We start from the raw sequence: 27681 nt of genomic DNA, 5'->3' as shown, positions 1-27681 counted from the left end.
GGGGTCTCCCATTTAAGATGGAGATGAGAATACATTTTTTCTCTAAGAGGGTCGTGAATCTTTGGAGTGGTATACCTCAGAGAGTGGTGGAGGCAGGGTCAATGAATATTTTTAAGGCAGAGGTAGATAGATTCTTGATTAACAAGGGTGTCAAATGTTATCGGGTGTGGACGGAATGTGGAGTGGAGACTACAATTTGATCAGCTATGATCTTAATAAATGGCAGAGAAGGCTTGAGGGACCAAATGGCCCACTCCTGCTTCTAATTCGTATTGTGATGAAACTCAAATAGAACCTTAATCTGAAGTCAGAGGTCGAGAACTCCAGTTCTCAATGAGCTTCAGGCTTTTGGTGTATGTGCCGGCTGGGAAACGAGTGTATGTGTGCAGTTCATTTATTTACCTTCTTCAGACTGGGAACAAGTCCTGCGTGCCTACACAGAAGCAAAGAAGGGCAAACAATGAGAAAAGGAGGCCAAGGAGAAGGTCCCAAATCAGGGAGGGGGGCAAGGAGAGGTCCAAGAAGGAAGTTCCAAATAAGGGACAAGGACAGGGATCAGGGATAGGTCCCATTAAGTTAAGCTAAAAGAAAGGAGCAGAGCAATAGGCTCTGAGTTAATGAAAGAGCTGCAGTGAGCAAACCTGAAGTGAAGTATGCTTGAGAGAAGCCCTGAAGATTCAAGAAGGCAGCCAAAGGTTGATGACTCCGTGCTGCGGGCCATTGGGGCAAAGGTATCCCTATGAAGCAGTGGTGTTCTGCTTGGCATGGCCGAAGATCTGAAATTGTGCTTGAAAGGTGTACTCGGAAATCCAGGGGAAAGGAAACTCAGGTGAGATTGAAACCCTGCGAAGTGCCCAAGTGGGAGCAACTTTCGGAAAGAATTCCAAGCCGAGATCTTCAAATGTGGAGATTGGAAATCCTTGTGAGAAAGACAAAGTTTCAGTGAGATTGGTTGGCTCAAAATGTGACAAACGTCTGGCTGGGTTGTTGAGAAATTCATGGAATCTGCTTTTATTGCATCTTTGTTGGGAGTGTTCGGTGTGTGCCAGTGAGGGAAGACAGGGATTTTTAGCTCTCTGAGAAGAAAAGCCACAAGGTTGTTGGGACAGTAGCTAACTGAATAATCAGTTATAGGACTTAGTAATTGATCAGCTTAGCAAGGTGTTATTGGAAGAGTGAGTTTAGGGAACTCATTTGTTTGCTCCGCAGCTGAAGGAACAGTGAATTTAGAGTGTGGCTTCTGGATGTCTTGGGGAGAGATACGAGTTGGGTGAGAAGTATCATATGAATGCTAAGGAATTAATCAGAAGAAAACCATTTGTAACTGTGCCAGTCCCAAGCGAGAAGCCTTTGTGTCAAGATAATGTCATGACTCGAAACGTCAACTCTTTTCTTCCCCGCCGATGCTGCCAGACCTGCTGAGTTTTTCCAGGTAATTCTGTTTTTGTTTTGGATTTCCAGCATCCGCAGTTTTTTTGTTTTTATAATAATGATGACTCTTCTCTGTTTATGTGTCTGTAAAGATGTTGCTGGGGTAAAGGAATAACGGGAATTTGAATGTCTTCTTGTGTTTGTATTGAGATCTTTCCAACCTTTTTGTCTGGTGTGATATAGTTCACTTCTCTTGTCTTAATAAATATTTTATTCTTTGTTTTAAAAGTTCATCAGCAGACTCCTGTAAATTTGTTCAGTAATTTACCTCCATGGTTTCTAAAACAAAATGTTAGGATCTATGAAGCCAGATTTCACTCTGAGATCTGACTTGTCCGGTATTAACATCAGCTGGTATCATAACAGTATGTTCGTACGTATGTTCGTACTCCGATTTTTAACAAGATGAATTAGAATAAGAAAACAATTCAACACTAGCCATTTGCACTGTTGGCACTCCTGATGCATCCGACCAATCAACAGCATGGCGGATGCTGAAATCATTGAAATGAGCACAAGGTTGACTTGCTGCCTATCTTGGAGTCAATGAACTTGGGTTAAGTGCACATTATGATCCCCACATTGGATTCCAGGAGTGATCAAATTTAGCCTGTTAATATCTTATGCTGATTCTTTGCCTTTTTAAAAAAGCTGCAGACTAGTTCCTCTAGAGGTCACTGTTACATTATAGGCTCAGAAACATAAATGAACGGTTTAATGTAATAGGACCCAGTACTATTTTTTTACTATTTTTCCTTCAAAGTTACTCAACAAATTAATATCTTTGTACCTCTATTAATTTTGCAATCACTTTTGCAAAACAGATTGGGGAAGTAACAAGTATTGACAATATTGATAGTGATCTAATGTTAGTTTGGGAAAGTTTTGTTTGAAGATGGTCTAATGCAGTAATATATTGTTATTCTACCTTTTAAATATTAAAGGAGCACAAAAGCACAAAGGAGAGTGAAAAGAATAATAGTTAATTCCAAAATTATCTTGGAAGAAACAGATAACATAAGTTTTGAAGTATTTGTTTTTGCCTATAAAGCTGTTGCTGCCATATGGATATATGGATTATCGATCAGGTATTCTTAAAAGTAATTAGCTTGTCAGATTCATCGAAGCAAATTATGGAACAGTCTTTGAATAAAACAAATTCAGGATCTTTCCCTTTGAGTTACGCCTCCCTTATGACTGTGTGTAATTCTGTTAGCAAATGGCAAGTTGCCAGATCCACATGAAACATTGTGAGAGCAGTCAAGTTTTTTGCAGTTCAGGGAGCAGAGAGACTCAGGCAACAGCAGTACACACCTCCAGCTTAGAGATTGCAGCTGGTACAGAAGCTCTTGTCAGCCCTTTCAGATGGTAAGCTATTGACCATCCAAACGATTTATCCTCATTGACTATTATGTAAGTAATTGTGCAAAACTATAAAGGAAATTGTATAAAATGGAGAAAAATGGTAAAACACGTTACTCGATTTTAGTATTCAGCATGTCATTGAATACCAAATACTTCATTCTAACTGTTAAATGCTCATATAGAATTAATTGAAATGAGTTAGCTTATTTGTACAAAGTTAAGGCAGAATAAAGTAGACACTAAAAATATGCCTTAATATTGTTCTAAAGAAAAATTCAGCAGACTTTCTAATACTTTCCCAGCACCTGAAATTAGAATGTTTACTTTTGCAGGATGTGTAAGCTGTGCCTTGTTCTCAACAATACTGAGGTTTATATGGATTCTTTATTATTAGTAGTAATGATTAAGCAGAAAATATTATTAGTGATGGTTTGGATTCTTGTTCCAAGTAAATTCTTATCATCTGTGAAATATCAATTGGTTGTGGTCATACTACAATCTGTAGATGAGATTGATCCCTCCTGGAACACTGCTGTGCATAATATTACAGCATGTTTGTCAGACAATTTCTTATAATGGTTTAAAATACTACAAATTATGAATGAACAATTTTATTGTGTGCAAGAAAGTTACTTGAAGGTTAAAATCACTCCTCTGGTTCTGTGATTAATCAACTCCATCTGTTTTTATTCAGATGAAGTTACATTGTTTCATCGTTTGCCATTGTGAGATTTGAACTCTTGATCTTGGGGTTCCAAACCCAGTACCATGACCACTTGGCTATTTAGGCCAAGCATTAATCAACTCCATGATGCAAATCTTAGGTACTATAAATGATTGGAAGCAATTGGGAGCTTTGATTAGTCGTTTAGTAGTTATTTGATGCATCAATAATATTTGAAATCTTACTATTATAATTGTTTAATTACTAACTAACCAGACAGGAAACCCCTGTGCCCTGTTGATTGTGCAATAATTTGTCACATATGCTATTGTAAAATTCAATAATTTTCTTAACATCCAAAAAATTAAATGAACATTTGCCAATATGAAATTCTTAGCGACGCACAGATTGCAACAAACTAAAATGCTTATGTGTAGATAATCCTGTGTGTTTGAACATAGATATTGAATTACCAAGCAGGGACGTTTTCAGAAATGTTGTCACGGATGTGGTTTTGAGCATTTATTAATTGCACAGATATTGACTGTTATAATCCATGAAAACTACTTTTAATTTGTGAAAGTGCAAATTTGCTTTAAACACCCTTGCATTGCCTATCATTAACTTTGCTATGCCATTAGTTTTTGAATTATTAATATTAACAGCCTCATTTCTTATCCATGTGCAAGTATTTTACCTTCAGAATAATTCTACATTATTTGGTTTCATATTTTTTAGACATTTATTTTCAAATTTTGAAAGAAAATGCAAATTTTTAACATTTATAGGTATAGTAAAAATTTCTTGAGTCCAAGGATTCTTTATTTTAAGACCTGCTTTTCATCCAGTTGGATTTACACACAGCTGTTTCCTATTTGTATGGCTGTAAAATAAACATGTGCAGTCCTGGGTGGTGCAACATAATAGATTAACTCTGCATAACAACTCAGATTTAGATAAGGCCTGTAGTTGCCCCTGATTTTTCTACTACTACTGCCATTCATTCATGGGATGTGGGTTCACTGGTTAGGCCAGCATTTTATTGTCCATCCCTAATTGCCCTTGAGAAGATGGTGGTGAGCTGCAAAGTGCTGTCGAAGGAGCCTTGGTGAATTTCTGCGGTGTGTCTTGTAGATGGTACACACTGCTGTTACTGTGTGTCAGTGGTGGAGGAAGTGAATGTTTGTGAATGTGGTGCCAGTCAACTGGGCTGCTTTGTCCTGGGCGGTGCAAAGCTTCTTGAATGTTGTGGGAGCTGCACTCATCCAGGTAAGTGGCGAGTATTCCATCACACTCCTGACTTGCGCCTAGTAGATGGTGGACAGACTTTGGGGAGTCAGGAGGTGGGTTATTTGTCGCAGGATTCCTAGCCTCTGATCTGCTCTTGTAGCCACAGCGTTTATATGGCTAGTCCGGTTCGGTTTCTGGTCAATACCCCAGGATGTTGGTAGTGGAAGATTCAGTGATGGCGATGCCATTGAACATCAAGAGGTGATGGTTGGATTCACTCTCGTTGGAGATGATCATTGCCTGACACTTGTGTGGCGCCAATGTTATTTGCCACTTGTCAGCCCAAGATTGGATATTGTCCAGGTCGTGCTGCATTTGGACATGACTGCATCACTATCTGAGAAGTCGCGAATGGTGCTGCACATCGTGCAATCATCAGCGAGCACCCCCACTTCTGACCTTATGATGGAAGGAAAGTCATTGATGAAGCAACTGAAGATGGTTGAGCTGAGGACACTACCCTGAGGAACTCCTGCAGTGACATCCTGGAGCTGGGATGACTGACCTCCCACAGCCACAACCATCTTCTTTTGTGCTAGGTATGACTCCAACCTGTGGAGAGTTTTCTACCTAATGACAATTGACTCCAGTTTTGCTAGGGCTCCTTGATGCCATACCCGGTCAAATGTGGCCTTGATGTCAAGGGCAGTCACTCTCACCTCACCTCAGGAGTTCAGGTCTCATGTCCCCGTTTGAACCAAGGCTACAATGAGGTCAGGAACTGAGTGTCCCTGGCAGAATCCAAACTGGGGTTCAGTGAGCAGGTTATTGCTAAGCAAGTGTCACTTGATAGCACTGTTGCTGACCCTTTCCATTACTTTACTGATGATGGAGAGTAAATTGATGGGCTAGTAATTGGCTGGGTTGGATTTGTCCTGCCTTTTGTGTTTAGGACCTACCTGGGCAAATTTCCACATAGCCAGGTAAATGCCAGTGTTGTAGCTGTACTGGAACAGCTTGGCTAGAGGCGCAGCATGTTCTGGAGAACAAGTCTTCAGTACTATTGCCAGAATATTGTCAGGCCCCATAGCCCTTGCAGTATCCAATGGCTTTTAGCCATTTCGAGAGGTCGAGATGGATGATCTACTTGGCACTTCTGGCTGAAGATTGTAGCAAATGCTTCAGCCTTATCTTTTGCACTGATGTGCTCTTCCATCATTGACGATGGGGATATTTGTGGAGCCGCCTCTTCCAGTGAGTTATTTAATTGTCCACCACCATTCACAACTGGATGTGGCAGGACTGCAGAGCTTAGATCTGATCCGTTGGTTGTGAGATTGATTAGCTCTGCCTATCACTTGCTGCTTATGCTGTTTGGCATGCAAGTATTCCTGTGTTATAGATTCACCAAGTTGACACCTCAATTTTAGATATGCCTGTTGCTACTCCAGGCATGCCCTCCTGCTCTCCATTGAACCAGGGTTGATCTCCTGGCTTGATGGTAATGGTAGAATGGGGGATATGCCTGGCCATGAGTTTACAGATTGTGTTCGAGTACAATTCCATTGCTGCTGATGGTGCCGCATGGATGCCCAGTCTTGAGTTGCTAGATCTGTTTGCAATCCATCCCATTTAGCATGCTGTTAGTGCCACACAGCACAATGGAGGGTATCCTCAATGTGAAGGTGGGACTTGGTCTCCACAATGACTGTGGGGCGGTCACTCCTACTGATACAGTCATGGACAGATGCATTTGTGGCAGGCAGGTTGGTGAGGATTAGGTCAAGTATGTTTTTCCCTCTTCTTATAGGTGAGAGCACTTCATGGGGCAGGTGCCATACCTCGGCCCACCACATCCAACCACAGAAGTGCAGAGACTGTCCAAGCCAGGGTAAGCCAACCCCAACCATCTTGCCGAATGACCGTGCCAGCGCTGCAGGGTGAAGTGTACCCACAGGAATGACCAGTGTCTGGCCAGTGCCGTTAAATGCTTCCACTGTCACAAGCAGGGCACTTCAGCAAGCTATGCCAGTCAGACCCTCTGCACTGCGCAGACAATCCGAGAGCCATTCGCAAAGTCGAGGTTACCGACCCAGAAGACACACAGCTGGTCTTTCTGGATGACATCAGATGATGCAGCTCCTCCTTCTGGAGTGTGGACATTTCAGTAAATGGCCATCTAACCAATTTCAAGTTAGATTCTGATGCCGGAGTAACCATCTTATAGGATGAAGAACTGTGACCCCAAGGCTGCTGGGTCCAAACCGCAACACCCCACTCTATGTTGCGGGGGATTCCAACTCCTGGTCATTAGGATGATTCAAGAGCATTAAGGGACAGCGACAAACAGATCACAGAAGTCATTTACATTGTGCAAAATCAGCCATTTTTACTCCTCAGTAGAAATGCCTGCATAACTCCCGACCTGCTTCAACCAGCAGAAGATGTGAATGCAACCATGCAGCCAGAAACTTGTCCTCTCGAAAGCCCAACTACAAAGCAGCAACCCAATGTTGATTTTGTTTATAACTTACCTTCCCAGTTCGCAGAGCAGGTCTGTTCTCTTTTTCGGGTCCCTGAACCAAACCAAGGGCCAGACCAACTCCTAGCACAGGAAGTTATCACAGCACCCTCAGTGGAGGTGATGCTAGAGCCACAATGACTTCTACAAGAGCCTCTGCCTCCACCAACAACTACAGTGCAATCGATTGAGATGATAACTTACACACTGCTGCGGTCCAGCAAGTACCAGCCAGTGTGATGAAACCACAGAGTCCACTGGAACCAAGTAGCAGCCCAATGCAAACACTACTCTGTTAGGAACTAGGGATAGTTTAAGTAAGTTATATTGGTATTTGCGGGTATTAGGAATGAGTTTTAGTTTTAAAGTTTAATTTTGATTTGTATTTCTGTATCTGTGTGTTAAGAAAAGTCAAATGGAGTTTTAGTTTCACTTTAGAAAAGTGCTTACATTTCTAATTAGGAGGTTTACGACCCCTAAAGAGAAAGTAAACATGCAAGGGTAGAAGGATTGGACTGTTGCCTAGCAACAGGGGCTCAGAGAGGCAGGTCCCTCCCACAGACACACACAGAAGAAGAGAAACAACAGCAAAAACAGAATTACCTGGAAAAACTCAGCAGGTCTGGCAGCATCGGCGGAGAAGAAAAGAGTTGAAGTTTCGAGTTCTCATGACCCTTCAACAGAACTAGGTGAATCCAAGGAGAGGGGTGAAATATAAGCTGGTTTAAGGTGGGGGGGGAGGGGGGTGTTGGGGGTTGGGTGGGGGGAGAGAAGTGGAGGGGGGTGGTGTGGTTGTAGGGACAAGCAAGCAGTGATAGGAGTAGATAATCAAAAGATGTCACAGACAAAAGAACAAAAGAACACAGGTGTTGAAGTTGGTGATATTATCTAAACGAATGTGCTAATTAAGAATGGATGGTAGGGCACTCAAGGTATAGCTCTAGTGGGGGTGGGGGGGGCATAAAAGATTTAAAAATAATGGAAATAAGTGGGAAAAGAAAAATCTATATAAATTATTGGAAAAAAACAAAAGGATGGGGGAAGAAACAGAAAGGGGGTGGGGATGGAGGAGGGAGTTCAAGATCTAAAGTTGTTGAATTCAATATTCAGTCCGGAAAGCTGTAAAGTGACTAGTTGGAAGATGAGGTGCTGTTCCTCCAGTTTGCGTTGGGCTTCACTGGAACAATGCAGCAAGCCAAGGACAGACATGTGGGCAAGAGAGCAGGGTGAAGTGTTAAAATGGCAAGCGACAGGGAGGTTTGGGTCATTCTTGCAGACAGACCGCAGGTGTTCTGCAAAGCGGTCGCCCAGTTTACGTTTGGTCTCTCCAATGTAGAGGAGACCGCTTTGGGAGCAACAAATACAGTAGACTAAGTGGGGGAAATACAAGTGAAATGCTGCTTTACTTGAAAGGAATGTTTGGGCCCTTGGACGGTGTGGAGAGAGGAAGTGAAGGGGCAGGTGTTACATCTTTTGCGTGGGCAAAAAGAGAAACAGCAGCTTGTTTTGGAAGCTGTTTGAGTTCAGTTGGTTTGAAGACAGCTGTGCAGCAGAAGCAGCCTGAAAGGGGACAGATAGCAAGTCCCAAGCTAAGGAAAACCCCACAAATCCAGGGCAATGGAAGAAGAGAAAATCCAAAGAAGACCTTCTAGTCCAAGGAAGGACAGGAACCTGGGAAAAGGTCCTGTTAAGTGAAGTTAAGAGTGAGGGGGACAGCTTGAATGCATGTGGTGACCAGGTAAGAGGGACATCAGATGGAGAGGTCGAAACTTTCGAGGTGAACCCTTGCGTTAGGCGCCTGAAAGAAAGTGTCGGTTTGGGAGAAGATTACAAGGCTAGGCCGTGGAGAGTGGAGATTGGAAACCCTCGTGTGAAGGACAGAATTCAGTGAGACTGGTTGGTTCACGTTGTGACAAGTATCTGGGGGGAGTTGAGGAGAGATCCTTAGCATCTGGTTGAGGTTGCATCTGTCACTTGAGATCAGAGGGTGGTGTGTCTGACCGCAGGGTGCTATAGATTTACATGGGCTGTGTACTTACTGTGTTCATTAGAGACTATAAGACATAGGAGCAGAAATTAAGCCATCGAGCCTGCTCCACCATTCAATCATGGCTGATAAGTTTCTCAACCCCATTCTCTCGCCTTCTCCCCATAACCTTTGATCCCCTTACCAATCAAGAACCTATCTATCTCGGTCTTAAATATACTGAATGACCTGGCCTCTACAGCCTTCTGTGGCAATGAATTCCATAGATTCATCACTCTCTGGCTAAAGAAGTTTTTCCTCATCTCTGTTCTAAAAGGTCTTCCCTTTACTCTGAGGCTGTGCCCTCAGGTCCTAGTCTCTCCTACTAATGGAAACATCTTCCCCACGTCCACTCTATCCAGGCCTTTCAGTATTCTGTAAGTTTCAATCAGATCCCACCTCATCCTTCTAAACTCCATCGTGTATAGACCCAGAGTCCTCAAACGTTCCTCATATGTTAAGCCTTTCATTCCTGGGATCATTCTTGTGAACCTTCTCTGGACCCTCTCCAGGGCCAGCACATCCTTCCTGAGATACGGGGCCCAAAATTGCTCACAATATTCTAAATGTGGTCTGACCAGAGCCTTATAAAGCCTCAGCAGCACATCCCTGCTTTTATATTCCAGTCCTCTCGAAATAAATGCCAACATTGCATTTGCCTTCCTAACCACCGACTCAACCTGCAAGTTAACCTTAAGAGAATCCTGGACTAGGACTCCCAAGTCCCTTTGCACTCCAGATTTCTGAATTCTCTCCCCATTTAGAAAATAGTCTATGCCTCTATTCTTCCTACCAAAGTGCATGACCTCACACTTGCCCACATTGTATTCCATCTGCCACTTCTTTGCCCATTCTCCTAACCTGTCTAAATCCTTCTGCAGCCTCCCCGCCTCCTCAATACTACCTGTCCCTCCACCTATCTTTGTATCATCTGCAAACTTAACCAGGATGCCCTCAGTTCCTTCATCTAGATCATTAATGTATAAAGTGAAAAGTTGTGGTCCCAACACTGACGCCTGCAGAACTCCACTAGTCACCGGCCGCCATCCTGAGAAGGACCCCTTTATCCCCACTCTCTGCCTCCTGCCAGACAGCCAATCTTCTATCCATGCTAGTACCTTGCCTCTAACACCACGGGCTCTTATCTTACTGAGCAGCCTCCTGTGTGGCACCTTGTCAAAGGCCTTCTGGAAGTCCAAGTAGATAACATCCATTGGCTCTCCTTTGTCTAACCTACTCGTTACCTCCTCAAAGAACTCTAACTGATTTGTCAGGCATGACCTCCTCTTGATGAAACCATGCTGACTTTGCCCGATTTTACCATGCACTTCCAAGTATTCTGAAATCTCATCCTTAATAATGGACTCTACAATCTAAAATTAGAGTATAATATAGCTTTTGTAACTTGTGTTATCCTTACAAACCTGTACATATCTTTAAAGGTATAGGTGTGGGTGAAAGAGTAATATAATATAGTTCATCTTTTCTAGTTGAATAAATGTTTTATTCTTTTGTTAAAAGTCTATCAACTGACACCTGTGCCCCTGTCTGTAGGAACTCCCCATGTATCTAAACAAACAAGTAAAAGTTAGGATCTATCAAGCTGGGTTCCACTCTGGGATCAGGCTTGTTCAGGGGTAACCTCAGCTGGGGATAGTAACAACTCAATAAAGGTGAGCTGCCTCTACACTCTTCTTCCATCCACAGGACGGCTCCCCCTCAACCTCAGAAGACTTCCAGGTGCCATAAAAGGTGGAAGAAGAAGAAGGGGTGCGATTAACAGCCGGATGGATACCACTACTGTCCACCCAGGAAGAAACAACCACCACTCATGGTACCAAACCACCACCGCAGCCACCCTACCGACCAGGCATGGTGCAACAATGGAACAATGGAAAAAGCGCATGAAGCCATGCCTGCACCCAGCTCCAACTAACAATCCACCACCAAGACCCTCGATCCTACCACTCCCCGACCGGACTGTCAATGAGGCGTGACAAGGGTACTAGACCTCCAGACTGCCTCAAACACTGATTTTAATGACTTGACGGGGAAGATGGGGTAGTTTAAACTCTGTAAATGCATGCTGTTAATGTTGTAATGTTAGTCACAAATTAGTTTAGAGTTAGTGTGGATATAGTTGCAACATCGCAGTTCAGTACACAAGTCTTATGACAACACAAGACTTGGATCAAACTGTAAGTATCTATTGTCAGTCTATATTCAGGGAATGAAGACTTGGGGGGGAAGTGTAGCAGAAAGATCTGCTATATTTAGGGTTAACCTGGGACTGAGTATAGTACCGCCCACCAGTGATGTAAGAAGGCACCTGACCAAGTGCTTAGGTCAGCAGTGTAGAGCGAGGTAGCAACATGTAAGGACATGGCATGGAGTCCTCTCCATACCTGTACCCTCTACTGTAAATATGTACATAGTTCAGTAATGTTAATAAAGACCTCTTGGTAACTTCTACAAGACTGCTTAATGCTGTCAGGGCAGTACACAGCACAGGTAGCGCAACCCAACAAAATAGTCTCCCTCTTGCCTGGAATTGCTCGTGGACAAAGTGATGGTATGCAAGTCTGAGCACATATCTGGCAGCCACTGGGTTATCTGCTGAATCTGGATGTCCATGAGGATCGCCTGCTGATGGGGGAAACCATGTGCTCACACATCTGAGACATGGCAGAACCCATGCCCTGGATGGACTCCTCCATCATCAGCACATGACTGCGCATAACCCTCTGGCAACTCTGTCAGATGTTCCCCTGTCTGTCACTGCAATTCCAACAGTTTCTTGTGGCCGACACCAGAGGCCCGTCCTCAGCCTGGGGTTCAGCATGGGTCTGACATCCAACTGTCCTCTGACTGTCCTTGTCAGCCGTCACAATCTCTGTCAGCTCCTACACATGTGTGAGGTCCTCAGCAACTTGTGACCCCAAATTGAGTTGCAAACGTATACCCACCAGCATGAACGTATCTGCACTGGTGGAGGGTGCATGTGGATGATGTGGCGTTGCACCCTCTGGATCTTGGCACTCTCCTCCTCATAGCTAGAGTGCATGGCCCCTGTCGAGGCAACAGTGCGTCTCTCTGGAATCTTAAATCCTCCATTGGAGAAGACAAACAATTAGTGAAAAGGCCTTTCCATTCTCTCCTCCCATCCATGTCTGGCACATTTTCCCTTTCTGCTGAGTAGTGGACACCAAGCTCGCACTCAGCTCTCCTCATCTGCTACGTCCCGGTCTCCCTGTTCTCCAGCCAGGTCGAGAGCCTCCTCCTCAGTGGTGTCCTTTCTCTGCTATTGTTGGTCCTTTTCTCCTGCAGGCAGAAGGGGCAAATTAGTCACCACACAATGATATCTGATCTCCTAACCAGCTGGCATCCCTCTGACACATGATGGTGGCTCACGGATGTCTCATCCATACACCCACTCTTACTGGACTTGGAGAATGTTGGCACCACTTGGCAGATGCCTGTCATCCACTTGTAGTCATTGCTCACGATGCAGCTGCTGCTGAGTCATACAATTCTTTCAACCAATCTGGCCAATCCCTCGCTGCATTGAGTATCATTGTGTCTGGCTTACATAAAAGCTACAGCACTCTCAGCATTTAATTACACTCATCCTGGCTGTGCATAGGAGGTCATTGACCTGCTTTTGACACTGGGCCCAGGTGCACAGCTGGACCCCATGGCTGTTAATTTGCACTGCTATGTCCTATGACCAATGTTTCCTTGGTCAGGCAGGGGGGTCTCTTCTTGCTGTCTGTAGAGAACAGCACCTCCTGCCATTCCGGTGCAAACTGGAAGAGAACCCTCAGAGAGGCATCGCTATACCATGGGGCCACCCTTTGTCTGCCCTGCAACATTTTCCTGTTTATGGCCTCTTGCTCTGCTTCATTGACTGTTCACTGGAGATATGGGAGTTGTTGGCTCTTGTTCATGCTCAAGGATTTGAATCCTCTTGCTCTGGTTATGATCTTGGTAAAGACCTGCAACGTTTTTATTTTTATTTTTGTAAATCTGAAGACCCAGGTATTTACTAAATGAGTAAAGTCACAAGTTTCACTGTTTAAAACAAAAGAATTTTACTATACAAAAGTCAAAGAACATGGGACAGGATTTTGACCTTGGCGTATGGGTATGGTCAGTGGGGCCGGGAGCGGCCGAGAAATGGGCCACCACCTGTGATCGGCCCTCGACCACAATTTCTCGTTGGCTGGCCAATCAACGGCCAGCCAGTGTGACAGGCGCACTGAAACGCTCAGTGCTGCTGGGGTGGGGGGCAGGAAGAGGGTGAGCGCTGAAGTCAGTGCGGGCACAGGGGAGCACAGAAGGAAAGGTCCCTGAAGGAGGAGAGCTGCCTCAGGGAGCTGATGAATTTAAAATCGATAAAAACATAATTTAAAATCTGGTAACAATGTCCACACGTCAGAATGAGTCACCTTAATATATGGGTGTCGAAAATGATGTCCACACATTTTTATCTTTTTTTGAATTAATCTCAGAATCTTCATCCCGGCCTTGGATGAGGTTTCCTCAAAAAGGCAAAGGCCATCTGGCCAATTTGCCCGCCTGCCAAAAATAACATTGGACAGGCAGCAAAAAATCCCCGCTAATTGAAACCTTAGTGGCTTTAACAGGCCTCTTAATTGCCGGTAGGCGTGCTGCTGACTCTCGTGCGCGCCTGCCAACTGAAATATCGGGCGAGTGCGTGATGACGTCAGGATGCTCGCCTGATATCATTGTACGCTATTTTATGCTCTAGCGTGTTGGGCGCATGCCTGCACACCAAGGTCAAAATCCTGCCCATGCATATTAATAGCTATACTCTAAATAGTCAGTTACTTAAGGATATCAAAAGTACAATGAACACATGAACATAGTTCTTATACTCTCAAAGATTCATATAAGAGTTGAGATTTCTTGGGTTCACGTTCAGTAAGATTGTCCCACAGTTACAGACTTCTGATTCAACACAGGCGTTGCTGATGTATTAAGCGTAACCACCTCACACCAGAACTCCCCTGGTTCTAATGTTCTTTAACTTTGGAATCTTGCATCTAGGCCCTCTCTCTGTCTCTCTCTCTCTCTCTGTCTTAGCTTGGCTATTTCAGAAGTCCAACCGATTGTTAATAGAGTCCTTCAGTTATAAAAGGATATAAACTTTTCTAACCAGCACACAAAATTTCAACTGAACTCTGTTTGAAAGAGATGTTCCCTGCAGTCAACTTGTTCTAAATTAAAACTGCTTAGAAAACAGAACCACACACACAGGAACCTACTCCCCTGTAATTAACGTCTTGCTTACCCTTTTGTTTCAACTACTGTTTCAGTTGTTTTATAGCACTAGTTGTTGGAAAAATGCTGGAATCTATTATTAAGGAAGTATTAACAATGCATTTAGAAAAACATAGTATGATTAGAATAAGTCAACATGGTTTTACTAAGGGGCAATCCTGTTTGACAAATTTGTTAGAGTTTTTTGAGGATTTAGCTAGTCGTTTAGATAAAGGGATACCAGTAGACGTAGTATACCTGGATTTCCCAAAGGCATTCAATAAGTTGCCACACAAAATATTACTAGGCAAGACTCTTTTATCATGGAGTTGGTAGTAGCATTTTGACATGAGTAGAGGATTGGTTAATGGATAGAAAACAGTGAGTGGTATTAACAGGGCTTTTTCAGGTGTGGATAGTAGAGTGCCGCAAGGATCAGTGCTGGGGCCTCAGCTATTTACAAGATATATTAATGATTAAAATAGAGATACAGAGAGTAATGTATCTAAGTTTGCTGATGATACGAAGCTAGGTGGGAAGATAACCTGTGGAGAGGACACAGAGAGGCTGCAAAGAGATGTAGACATGTTAAGTGAGTGAAGGCCAAAGTAGCTGAATGGCATCCAAAAAGTTACAGGGCAGGAGGTAATTTTCCCTTTAGCTCAAATATCTGCAAAGTTACAGTTAGTAACATCAGCAAAAACTAATTCCTTTCTAGAGTGCAGCAGGGCTATATGGTTGAAGACAATGTTTTGTTTCACAAAACAGCAGAGTGCCACCCAGGGTTTGTCCTTCCCCTGATTTGGTGCAAGTGCTAATTCATTACAGTTGGTATTTTTCCAACATATATACATAAATGTGCTAAACGTGGATCATCTCAATTCAAAGTGCACACTGCTAGACTTAAACTGGGAAGAAAAGAGGAGCGAAATCAGACCAACTGAGTGGAATCCCAAGAAAATTACACTGTAGGTTTAATGATGTCACTCCCATTCACAATTTAAATACTCTGCCTGGTTCAGGCAGCAGCTTCCCATCCACACCAGGGATCTCCAGGAAATGAATTTCAAACACAAAAGGTGTACTGATGGAGCAGTTCAGGTCTCTGACTCTTTTTTTTTGTTTGGCTAATACTCTGGAAATTAAACACTTATTGGGCGTTAGTTGGGATGTATTGGCACTGAAGAGGGCTGTCAGAAATATGATGAAAATCCTCAAATGTTGTGCCTGTATTTGTCTGAAGTGACTAAAAATGAACTAATTTAATTGTGACTTGCCAACATAATCAACATCACACTATACTGAACTGGATTTAAATTTGGATTTTGAGAATAAAAGCCAGCATTTTGAACTATTTTGCTTACTTTTCCCTAACTGAGACACTAGGGAATATTGCTCAAAAATTTCCTAGAAACTGTAAATTGGATGTCAGATGAACATAGAGTCTTGCAAGGGGTTGTTCTCTTGTAACAAAACTTAAGATGTTCTCCAAAAGGATTTTTGGATTTAATAATATGTGTTGGATGCTTCACATAATAAGAACCTATTTGCAGCTGGACTTTAGCCAGTAAGCGTAGTCCTCCGGAAGTGTAATTGCTGAATTGCTGCACATTCTTTTTGCCACAGACATACTTTATGATTTCAATATTTTGTTGGAACAAATTCTGGGTGACACCTGGACTAACTCACACATTGCTTAGGACTAATATTTGCCTTTAGCAATTGTCATTTTTAATTTCTGGACACAATCATAAATGTCATAGGCAGCTGATTAATTCCATGGTAAGAAAGTATTAAAAACAATTTCACCCATAATTTGATTTTGTCTTAGATAAAGCTTTTGCCTAGAACATGCTTTGATCCATGTAGTATTCTGTACCTACCTAACTACAAAAAAAACATACACTATGGCCAGAATCTTTGGGTTGACGAGTGGGGGTGGGCCCCACTCGCTGACATGTAAAATGACGTGTGGTGACATCAGACATGTGTCCCGATGTCACCGCGTGTCATTCAGATCTTCAGTTTGGCAGACGCGCAGCAGAGTGGGCTGCACGCCCACCAAACTGTCAAAGGCCTTTTAAGGCCATTTAAAAACTAATTAAAGTTGTGAACTGAGCTGCCCTTCCAACCTTAAGGTTCGGTTAATTAATTAAAAATATGGAACAAGCTGCCAGTCTCATTAATAATTATCTTGAAATACCAGATTGTCACTAATGTCCTTCAGGGGAGGAAATAGGATATCCTTCCTTGGTCTGGCCTACGCGTGACTCCCAACCCACACCAATGTAGTTGACTCTGAAATGGCCCAACAACCCATTCAGTTCTAGGTGGATCACCACCTCCTGCTCAAAGGCAATTAGGGATGGCAATAAATTCTGGCCTTGCCAGTGGCCCTCACATCCCAAGAACAAGTAAAATGTTTGTGTAATCTCTTCCCATAATGTAGTCCTAGGAGTTCAGGTATGATTTTGGTAAATCTACCGTGTACTCCCTCCAAGGCCAATATATGATTTCAAAGGTGTGATATCCAGAACTGCTCACAGTAGCCCAGGTGTTGTCTAACTAGGGCTTTGTTATAGCTGAAGCATGCCTTCCACCCCTGGATAAAAAGACCAAATTTCCATTCGCCCTTTTGATTATTTCTGTGCCTGTTCACGGCATTTTAATGATATGTGTACCTGGATCCCCAAGTCTCTTTGGACTCCACTGTTTGTAGCTTTTCTCAATTCATAAAGTACCTTGTTCTACCCCTGTGGGCGGGGGTTGGGGAGTGTGTGGGTGCCCCCCTTTCAATGGCATTCAATGCCTGATCAAGGAACCCAGCATCAGAAAGGAGGGGGCCCACTGAAAGCCACTACCCACTGACCTGCCAATTATCCTACACTGCCCAACCCCACAATCAAACCCCACAAAGTCCTTCCCAACATTACTTACCTCTGGCCTGGGTCGCTCCATGATCCTGGATCTCCAGTGGCTGTCATTCCAGCTATGCCCAGCACCTCCCCAGTGATGCTGTGGAGGATAAGAGCTGGTGGCCTTTGATATGTTGTAAGATGTGTATAGTTTGGTAGGTGTCATGAAGAGGTTATATATATATATATATATATACACACACAGTAAAAGGTCTAAACTAGGAGCTGTCTCCATGCTTGCCTGTACGCATGTCTCTGCCAAGTACAAAACTGACCTCTAGACTCGAGTCATGTGTTCCTTTACATACACTGGGGTGGTACTGTACCCAGTCCAATGTTAAACCTTTCTTTGCCAGACCCTTATACTATGTGACTGGCTGGCATCTTTTGGCAGGCATGCCTTCCCAACCCCAAGATCCAGATCCTGGGGAAGGCCAACCAGTGGCCTCTCAACTGCCTGATTGGCTCGTGGTTCAGGAGGCCTCCCCAAAGGATGCAGAATCAGTCTCTCACTGACTCTTCAGCTGGCAAACGAGACCTCTGTAACCTCCACAAGATTCAGCCCATTGAGTCTATGTCGGCTTCTGGTAGAATAATCCAGTCAGTCCTATTTCCCTGCTCTATCCCTGTAGTTCTACAAGTTTATTTGTTTCAATGCCCATCCTATTTCCTTTCCAAATCGTTGACCATCTCTGCTTCTACAACCTCACAGGCAGTGAAGTGCGGGTCATTACCACTCACTGGGTAAAAAAGTTCGTCCTCACGGGTCATGAGGACTCGAAACGTCAACTCTTTTCTTCTCCGCCGATGCTGCCAGACCTGCTGAGCTTTTCCAGGTAATTCTGTTTTTGTTTTTGTTCCTCCTCACATACCTCTACATCTCTTGCCCAAAGTTTAAGTCTGTGTCCCTTAGTCCTAGAACCATCAGCTAATGGTGACAGTTTTGCCTTGTCTACCTTATCCAAACCTGTCATAATCATGTGCGCCTTTAATAAATCTACCTTCAATCATCTTTGTTCAAGAACAACCTCTTCAACCTGACCTTCTAACCTGGTAGCTAAAATGACTAGAACTATTTTGGTAAATTTCCTCTGCACTCTCTCAAGGAGCCTCACATCCTTCCTAAAGTGTCTGACCAGAACTGGATGCAGTACTCTGGTTGTGGTCTAACTAGAGCTTTATAAAGGTTCGGCATAACTTTTCTGCTTTTGTGCTTGTTACCATCTTGATAGAGACCAGTAACTTTTTCTTTAAGTAGAGGAAATCCAAAATCCCAATTATTTATTAAAAGAATAAAGCTACTAGATTCCACAGTTTAAAATAGGAGAACTTTTACCATGCAAGAGTTAAACAAACATGAATTAACAGAGATTGTGGTTGATTATAAACGATAAATTATACCTTAAATGGCAGATACAAGTCGGACAGATCTTATGAATTGGCTCAGCATTCTACTCAGCATATAGGTCATCAAATGCAGTCACAAAGTCTTCAAAACTCTGTCTCCCTTACAAAGAATTTCAGCTCCCCTTCCTCTGCAAGAACTAGCTAGGTGATATAGGTTGGTCTGAAATAGTTCAATTGATTCTCCAGGTTGTTGTGAGCAGGTTAAACATGCTCATTCGATTATTAAATTTTGCTTCGGGTTAAAATAGGTGTTAAAGGCTTGAAGGATGGACTCAAAGTATGTGGTGGACTCCTGCACCCCCTGCCTTAGGAGAACATTGTCTGCTCCTGGACCCACTGCATAAAAAAGGAACTAACTTGAAGCTTTGGCTCCTTTTCGTGAAGACCTGCCACTACTCAGTACTGGAGAAAATGGTGTTTTCATAGCTCCCATTGCTGGCCTCTGTATAGGCCCTCGAGGCAGTTAAATGGGTGAATCAAGGGCAAGGACTGCTCGCCAGGGACTGTCATTATTTCCTCTCTCCAGGGTGCCTCCTTCGTCTGCCGAATTTTTTATGAGTTGCTTTCAAAGGTTTCTTCACTCTATGGTTCCTTCAATAACACCAACGTGTTTCTTTTTACATTGATACCTCCACGGCTGTTTAAGGTGGTGGGTGGGATGACAATCAAATGGGCTGATTTGTCTTGAATGGTGTTGAGCTTCTTGAGTGTTGTTGGACCTGTGCTCATCCACCCAAGTAGAGAGTAATCTATCACATCCCTGACTTGTGCCTTGCAGTTGGTGGACAGGCTTTGGGGAGTCAGGAGATGAGTTACCTTCTGCAGAACTCCCAGCCTCTGACCTACTCTTGTAGCTGGCTGGTCCAGTTCAGCTTCTGGTCAATGGTAACTCCAGGATGTTGACAGTGGAGAATTCAGCGATAATAATGCCATTAAACGTCAAGTTAATATGGTTAGATTCTCTCTTTTTGGAGATGGTCATTGCCTGGTACTCGTGTGGTGTGAGTGTTACTTGCCACTGCATGTTGTCCCGGTCGTGCTGAATATGGATCTGGACTGCTTCAATATCTGAGAAATCACGAAAGGTGCTGAACATTGTGCAATCGTCCATGAACATCCCCATTTCTGGCCTTATGATGGAGAGAAGATCATTGACGTAACAGCTGAAGATGGTTGGGCCCAGGACATTACCCTGAGGAACCGCAGCAATGTCCCGGGACTGAGATGATTGACCTCCAATAACCACAACCTTCGTGCCAGGTATGACTGAAGAGAATTTACCTTTTGATCCTCTCGGAATAGTAGAGAAGAACTTGTTGCTCCGTCAAAGCACGCAGGAAAAAAGCTTCAGAAGAGGAATGACTGTCACAGCTGTATCATCCATTACTGTATCAATGACTGAAAAGGCAATGAAAATCTGAGATTTCACTGAGCTTAGACAACGAAGGAAAAATGACCAAACTCTTTTAAGACAGTCAGGAAAAAAAAGAGATGATTTCCCAATGATATTTCAGGAGGACTGTTTACATAGGTAAGAGACCCACATTTCTCTTTGTGTGAGGTTGCTCCACTATGGGCAATGAGAAGAATTGCTGAGGATATGGAGACAAGACAGCCTCATCTGCTGTAATGAGATAACTTTCTTGTAAACAGTAAACTTGGGAACAAGATTGCTGTACAGGATCGTGCAGCTTCAGATGTGCTAAAGATTCTGATGCAGCTTCTTTGTTGGCCTCCATCTTTGGAAGAAAGAAGACTTTCAGCTGGGATTGAAGTATGGGTGTCAATTTATTTTCAACCCTGGAAGGCACCAGCTCTTTAGCAGTGTGATCCTTTATGGACTCTGACTTGGACTCAGGCATTGCATTCTCTATGTAAGACTCTTCATGGACAACAGTAGGTTAGTTCAGTGGAACTACGGTCTGAATGCTGCTCAGGCACCAAAAACAAAGCTGATTTCTCCAAAAAAAAAGCAACAGAGGCTTCATAAGATGCATCCATCAACTGGAAAGACGAATCATCCTCTAGGACCTAAACATCCAAGGGATTATTCAGTACTGCGAGGGATTTTTCCTTAACACTTTCTAGGAAGAGCCAATTCAGGTCTAGCAGGTCTTCATGGGGCTGGTCACCATCTGCTGCAGTGCCTCCTGTATCTGCCACCTCTGGCCTTAATGAAGAACTGAGAGATTCATAACTTCAGTCTCTGCCTGGGGTCTAGTGGATGGTGTCTCTATGTTTTGATGCAGCAGATGATATGTGCCAGGTGGATGAAATCCACGAGGCAAATTTGATCATACTATCACAACAGTTTTGCAATTTGTGTTTATTTTGAGATGCGTGCACTGAATTCAGAAATAACAAGCCACCAACACTTTTAGAGATTTTTAAATAACTAGATTAATATATTTATTAACAAAAGGAAAGATTTCAAGCACATACATAGAATTACAAATATATACTATAATAAGTCCTAAAATTCCTAATTAACCTGACTCCCAGTTACACCCACTTTAAGGCAACAGTCCAAAAATAGCTTTTAGATTTTAAACAGATCCAGTAAATTAACACAATACCCTGGGCAGTGGAACTCAAGATAACTCTTCTCCAGCTCCAGTTTCTGTAGATAGCAGGTTTATGCATAAATGCTGGAGGCTTCATTAAGGCTACTTCACACATTTCTGTTAGATCTCACAATGCCTTCTCCCTGATACAAAGCCTCATTCTCCTTTATATGTTTTTCTCTTCTTAATATGTAAATTCTATTGTTTCATAAGTCTTTGAAACTGTAACTCCTTCATAACATAAAAACTTTAATGTTGTCACTATATATTGTCAATAACCCTTGAGAAAAATAGACACCTTGCTTGTCTGGCTATTTGTAAACAGCCTTTTGAAATCCAAATCCCCCTTCATCTGTCTGAAAATGCAAATTCCCTTCACACCTTACATGCTAAGCCAGCATCCATGTTTACTCATTAGCAAAATACTCATTACCGAAAAATATTATAAAGATTTTAATTTCATACTTTCATGACACTCTGTGAATGAAAGGAACTCACTGTTGATTGTATAAACTTCCTCAGCTTCTGAAGGCTGAATTTTCACAGCTTTTAAATAAAAGTTTGAAGATTGTCGAATGAAAGACAGCGAGATGAGTATAATTTATTTTAGGATTCGTAGAAGTATGCCAACATCACCACTCAATAAGGATGTATGTTGATTGTGAAGAACATAGAGAGAATCAACAATCTCTTGCCCCTAGTAGCTAAGAGTAGCAATAATCCTGCCTTTAATTGGAAGGTCTATGCCACCTGGACCTTGTAATTTGATGTCTTGATAGATGAAGAGTCATCAGCAGAAGCCAAAGCCATCTGCAAATATGTTAATAACCGCTCCAGTATCGCTTATAAAAGTAGCATTGAAGCCTTGAACTTGGACTACAACTGACCAATACTCTGGAAGAAGACTATCAACTTCCCCAAGGAACTCTGTAGTCTTGTCTTTTTCTTGACTTTCCATTTCCTGGATAGAATGTATTTCATAAATACCTACTTCCCTTCTGTTTCAATTAAAATTGGTGGATTTGCAGAAACGCATGAAATGTCCAATTTTGCCATACAGGAAGCATTCTGCACCCCCTGTGGGCAGTTGTGGCTTCTCTGCTGGGTTTTTCTGCCACATTGCAAGCATCTGAAAATGACTGCCTTTGTGGTATTTCCTGCCCTTTCGCCTGTTTTGGTGAGCTTTCTTGTGGGTGGGGCTGCTGCCCCGTAGGCCTATCCCGTCTTCGGAATCATGTGAAGCCTTGGAGTCGTGCTGAATTATGGTCCAATTAAATTCTCTAAGCTCAGTCTGCCTCATATACTGGACTGCTTCACTGAATCACTGAGTTGTTCCAGTGCAGAAGGAGGCCATTTGGCCCATTATGTCTTCATCAGCTCTCTGAAGGAGCATTGTAACTCCGTGCCATCCTCCTGCCTTTTCCCGTAACCCTGCACAGTGTTTCTATTTAAATACTCATCTAATGCCCTCTTGAATGCCAGGATTGAACTCCCTCCACCACAGTTCCAGGCAGTGCATTTCAGACCCAAACCATCGTATTTGCTTCTTTTGCAAATCACTTTAAATCTGTGCCCTTCGTTCTCAATCTTTTTATGAGCGGGAACAGTTTCTCCCTACCTACTCTGTCCAGCCACCTCATGATTTTGATCACCTCTATCAAATCTCCTCTTAGCCTTCTCCTCTCCAAGCAGAACAGTCCCAACTTCTCCAATCTATCTTCATAACTGAAGTTTCTCATCCCTGGAACTATTTTTTTAAACCTCTCCTGCAATCTCTCCAATGCATTCACATCCTTCCTGTAGTGTGGTGCCCAGAACTGTACAAAATACTCTAGGTGATGTCTAACTAGTATCCTATACAAGTTAAAGATAGCCTCCTTGCTCTTGTATTCTATGCCCCTATTAATAAAGTCTAAGATACTGCATGCTTTATTAGCTGCTCTCTCCACCTGTCCTGCCAACTTTAATGACTTATGCACACATACACCCAGGTCCTTCTGCTCCTGCACACCCTTTAAAGTTGTCTCTCTTATTTTATATTGTCTCTCCATGTTCTTCTACCAAAATGAATCACCTCACACCTCTCTGCATTGAACATCATCTCCCATCTACATGCCCACTCCATTAACTTGTCTGTGTCCTTTTGAAGTTGTCCTCCTCAGTTTACAATGCATCCGAGTTTTGTATCAAGCGCAAACTTTGAAATTCTCCCCTGCACACCAAGATCTAAATCATTAATATATATCAGGAAAACAAAGGTCCCAATACCAAGACCAGGAGAATTTCTTACAAACTGATTCACACACAGGATGTGGGCTTTGCTGGCTGGACCAGCATTTATTGCCCATCCCTAGATGCCCTTGAGAAGATGGTGGTGAGCTGCCTTCTTGAACTACTGCAGTCCATGTAGTTTAGGTACACCCACAGTGATGTTAGGAAGGGAGATCCAGGGTTTTGACACAGCAATAGTGAAGGAATGGTGATATATTTTCAAGTCAGGATGGCGAGTGACTTGAAGGGGAACTCCCAGGTGGTGGCGTTCCCATCTATCTGCTGCCCTTGTCCTTCTAGGTGGTAGTAGTCGTGAGTTTGAAAAGTGCTGTCATAGGAGCTTTGGTGAATTCCTGCAGTGCATCTTGTAAATGATACACACTGCTGCTACTGTGTATCAGTGTTGGAGGGAATGAATGTTTGTGTATGTGGTGCCAATCAAGCAGGCTGCTTTGTCCTGGATGGTGCCAAGCTTCATGAGTGTTGTGAGAGCTGCACTCACCCAGGTAAGTGGGGAGTATTCCATCACACTCCCGACTTGCGCCTTGTAGATGGTGGACAGGTTTTGGGGAGTCAAGAGGTGAGTTAATCATTGCACTATTCCTAGCCTCTGACCTGCTCTTGTAGCCACAGTATTTATATGGCTAGTCCAGATCAGTTTCTGGTCAATGGTAACCCCCCAGGATGTTGATAGTGGGGGATTCAGTGATGGTAATGTCATTGTACATCAAGGGGCAATGGTCGGATTCTCTCTTGTTGGAGATGGTCATTGCCTGAAACTTGTGTGGTGCGAATGTTACTTGTCACATGTCAGCCCAAGCCTGGATATTGTCCAGGTCTTGCTGCATTTGGACATGGACTGCTTCACTACCTGAGGAGTTGTGAATAGTGCTGAACATTGTGGAATCATCAGCGAACACCCCCACTTCTGACCTTATGATGGAAGGAAGGTCATTGATGAAACAGCTGAAGATGGTTAAGCCGAGGACACTACCCTGAGGAACTCTGCAGTGATGTCCTGGAGCTGAGATGACTGACCTCCAACAATCACAACCTTCTTCCTTTGTGCTAGGTATGTCTCCAACCAGCGGAGAGTTTCCCCCCTGATTCCCATTGACTCCAGTTTTGCTAGGTTTCCTTGATGCCACATTCGTTCAAATGCTGGCCTTGCTACTGACTCCTATAAGCCCATCATAAATTAAAAGTATCTGCCTGTGTGAAATGGATTAACAGCTCCTACAGCTGTTAACAGTTCCTTGATGTCAAGGGCAGTCACTCTAACCTCACCTCGGGAGTTCAACACTTTTGTCCATCACAGAATCACATAGTGCAGAAGAGGCCCTTTGGCCCATCGAGTCTGCATCGACACATGAGAAACATGTTTGAACCAAGGCTGTGATGAGCTCAGGAGCTGAGTGGCCCTGGCAGAACCCAAACTGGGCTTCAATGAGCAGGTTATTGCTAAGCAAGTGCTGCTTGATAGCACTGTTGATGACCCCTTCCATTACTTTACTGATGATGGAGAGTAGACTGATGGGGCAGTAATTGGCCTGGTTGGATTTGTCCTGCTTTTTGTGTACAAGACATACCTGGACAATTTTCCACATTGCTGGGTAGATGCCAGTGCTGTAGTTGTACTGGGATAGTTTGGCTAGTGTCGTGGCAAGTTCTGGTGCACAAATCTTCAGTACTATTGCCGGAATATTGTCCAGGGCCCATAGCCGTTGCAGTATCCAGTGCCTTCAGCCATTTCTTGATGTCATGTGGAGTGAACCTAATTGGCTAAATGGCATCTGTGATGCTGGAGTTCCCCGGGGGAGGCTGATTTGGATGTTCCTCTTGGCACTTCTGGCTGAAGATTGTAGCAAATGCTTCAGTCTTATCTTTTGCACTGATGTACTGGGTTCCTCCGTCTTTGAGGATGGGGATATTTGTGGAACCTCCTCCTCCAGTGTGTTGTTTAATTGCTACCACCATTTACGACTGGATGTGGCAGGACTGCAGAGCTTAGATGTGACCTGTTGGTCGTGGGATCGCTTAGCTCTGTGCATCACTTATTGCTTATGCTGTTTAGCACGCACATAGTCCTGTGTTGTCAGTTCACCAGGTTGACACCTCATTGTTAGGTATGCTCGGTGCTGCTTCTGCCATGCCCTCTTGCACTCTTCATTGAACCAGGGTTGATCTCCTGGCTTGGTGGTAATGGTAGAGTGGGTGATATGCCAGGCCATGAGGTTACAGATTGTGTTTGATTACAATTCTGCTGCTGCTGATGGCCCACGGCATCTCATGGATGCCCAGTTTTGAGTTGCTCCATTTCACTACAAACCTTCCTCCAGCCCAAAAAATATCCATTAACCTTAATGCGCTGTTTCCTATTACTCAGCCAATTTTGTATCCATGTTGCTACTGTCACTTTTATTCCATGAGCTATAACTTTTCTCACAAGTCTGTTGTGCGGCACTGTATCAAAAGCCCTTTGGAAGTCCATGTACACCACATCAACAGCATTACCCTCATCAACCCTATCTATCTGTTATTTCTTCAAAAAACTTCAGCAAGTGCGTTAAACACAATTTTCCCTTAAGATATCCATGCTGGCTCTTCTTAATCAACCCACATTTTTCAGTGTGACTATTAACTTTATCCCGAATAATTGTTTCTAGAACCTTCCCCTCCACCAAAGTTAACTTGACTTGTCTGTAATTGCTGGGCTTATCCTTACAATGTTTTTTGAACAGGGGTGTTATGTTTGCAATTCTCCAATCCTCTGACCTTCCCATGAGTCTGGGGAAGACTGAAAGATTATGGCCAGTATCCCTGCAGTTTCCACTCTCACATCCTTCAATATTCTTGGATGCATCTCATCCGGTCCCAGTGCCATGTCAACTTTAAGTGCCCACAATTTATTTAATGCCTCCTCCTTATCAATTTTGAACCCTTCTATTGACAGAGTTTCCTCCTCTGTCACCATGGTAAAGACAGATACAAAGTATTTATTCAACACTTCAGCCATGCATCTTGCCTCCATGTGAGAATCTCCTTTTCGGTCCCTAGTCGGCCCTTCTCCTCCTTTTACCACCCATTTACTATTTATGTGCCTATAGAAGAATTTGGGATTCCCCTTTATGTTGGCTGCCAGTCTTTTCTCATAATCCCTCCTCACTTCTCCGATTTGCTTCTTCACCTCTCCTCTGAACCTTTTGTATTCAGCTTGATTCTCAATTGTATTGTCTACCTGATACCTGTCATAAGCACACTTTTTCTTCTTTATCTTAATTTCTATCTCCTTTTTGATCCAGGGAGCTCTGGATTTGTTTAGTCCACCTTTTCCTTTTGAAGGAATATATCTTGACTCTGCTGGAACCATTTCTTCTTGAAAGGTAGCCCATTGTTCAGCTACAGTTTTTCCCGCCAATCTTTCGTTTCCTGTGCTCATAAGAACATAAGAAGTAGGAGTAGGAGTAAGCTGTTCAGCCCCTCAAGCCTGCCCTGCCATTCAATAAGATCATGGCAGATCTGCCCCAGGCTTCAACTCCTCATAGCCCTCAACTCCCTGATATTTCAAAAATCTATCTACCTCTTCTTTAAATTCTTTCAGTGATCTAGCCTCCACAACTCTCTGGGGTAGAGAATTCCAGACATTTACTACCTTCTGACAGAAGAAATTCCTTCGCATCTCAGTTTTAAATGAGTGTCCCCTTATTCTGTAACTATGTCACCTAGTTTGAGATTCCTCCACCAGTGGAAACATCTTCTCAGCATCTATCCTGTCAAGCCCCCTCAGAATCTTGTATGTTTCAATAAGGTCACCCCTCTCATTCTTCTAAACTCTAATGTATAAAGGCCTAACCTGTTTAGCCGCTCTCGATAAGTCAACCCCTTCATCCCAAGAATCAGCCTAGTGAGTCTCTTTTGAACTGCCTCCAATGCCAGTATATCCTTTCTTAAATATGGGGACCAAAATTGTACACAGTACTTCAGGTGTGGCCTCACCAGCATCC

The 27681-nt window shown here is 43.3% G+C and overlaps 1 protein-coding gene across 2 annotated transcripts in view; it reads left to right on the top strand.

Moving 5' to 3' along the window:
- The first annotated feature begins 2707 nt into the window (after positions 1-2707).
- The window catches only part of LOC121278460 (collagen alpha-1(XXI) chain-like), a 468271-nt gene continuing 443297 nt past the window's right edge, over positions 2708-27681 (top strand). For both annotated transcript variants that reach the window (XM_041188910.1, XM_041188909.1), the window contains exon 1: positions 2708-2799. The gene's annotated coding sequence lies outside the window, so the exon portion shown is untranslated. The remainder of the gene's footprint in view (positions 2800-27681) is intronic.

Source organism: Carcharodon carcharias, chromosome 5, assembly GCF_017639515.1.
Source record: "Carcharodon carcharias isolate sCarCar2 chromosome 5, sCarCar2.pri, whole genome shotgun sequence".
NCBI lineage: Eukaryota > Metazoa > Chordata > Chondrichthyes > Lamniformes > Lamnidae > Carcharodon > Carcharodon carcharias.
This window is presented reverse-complemented; position numbering and strand designations above follow the sequence as displayed.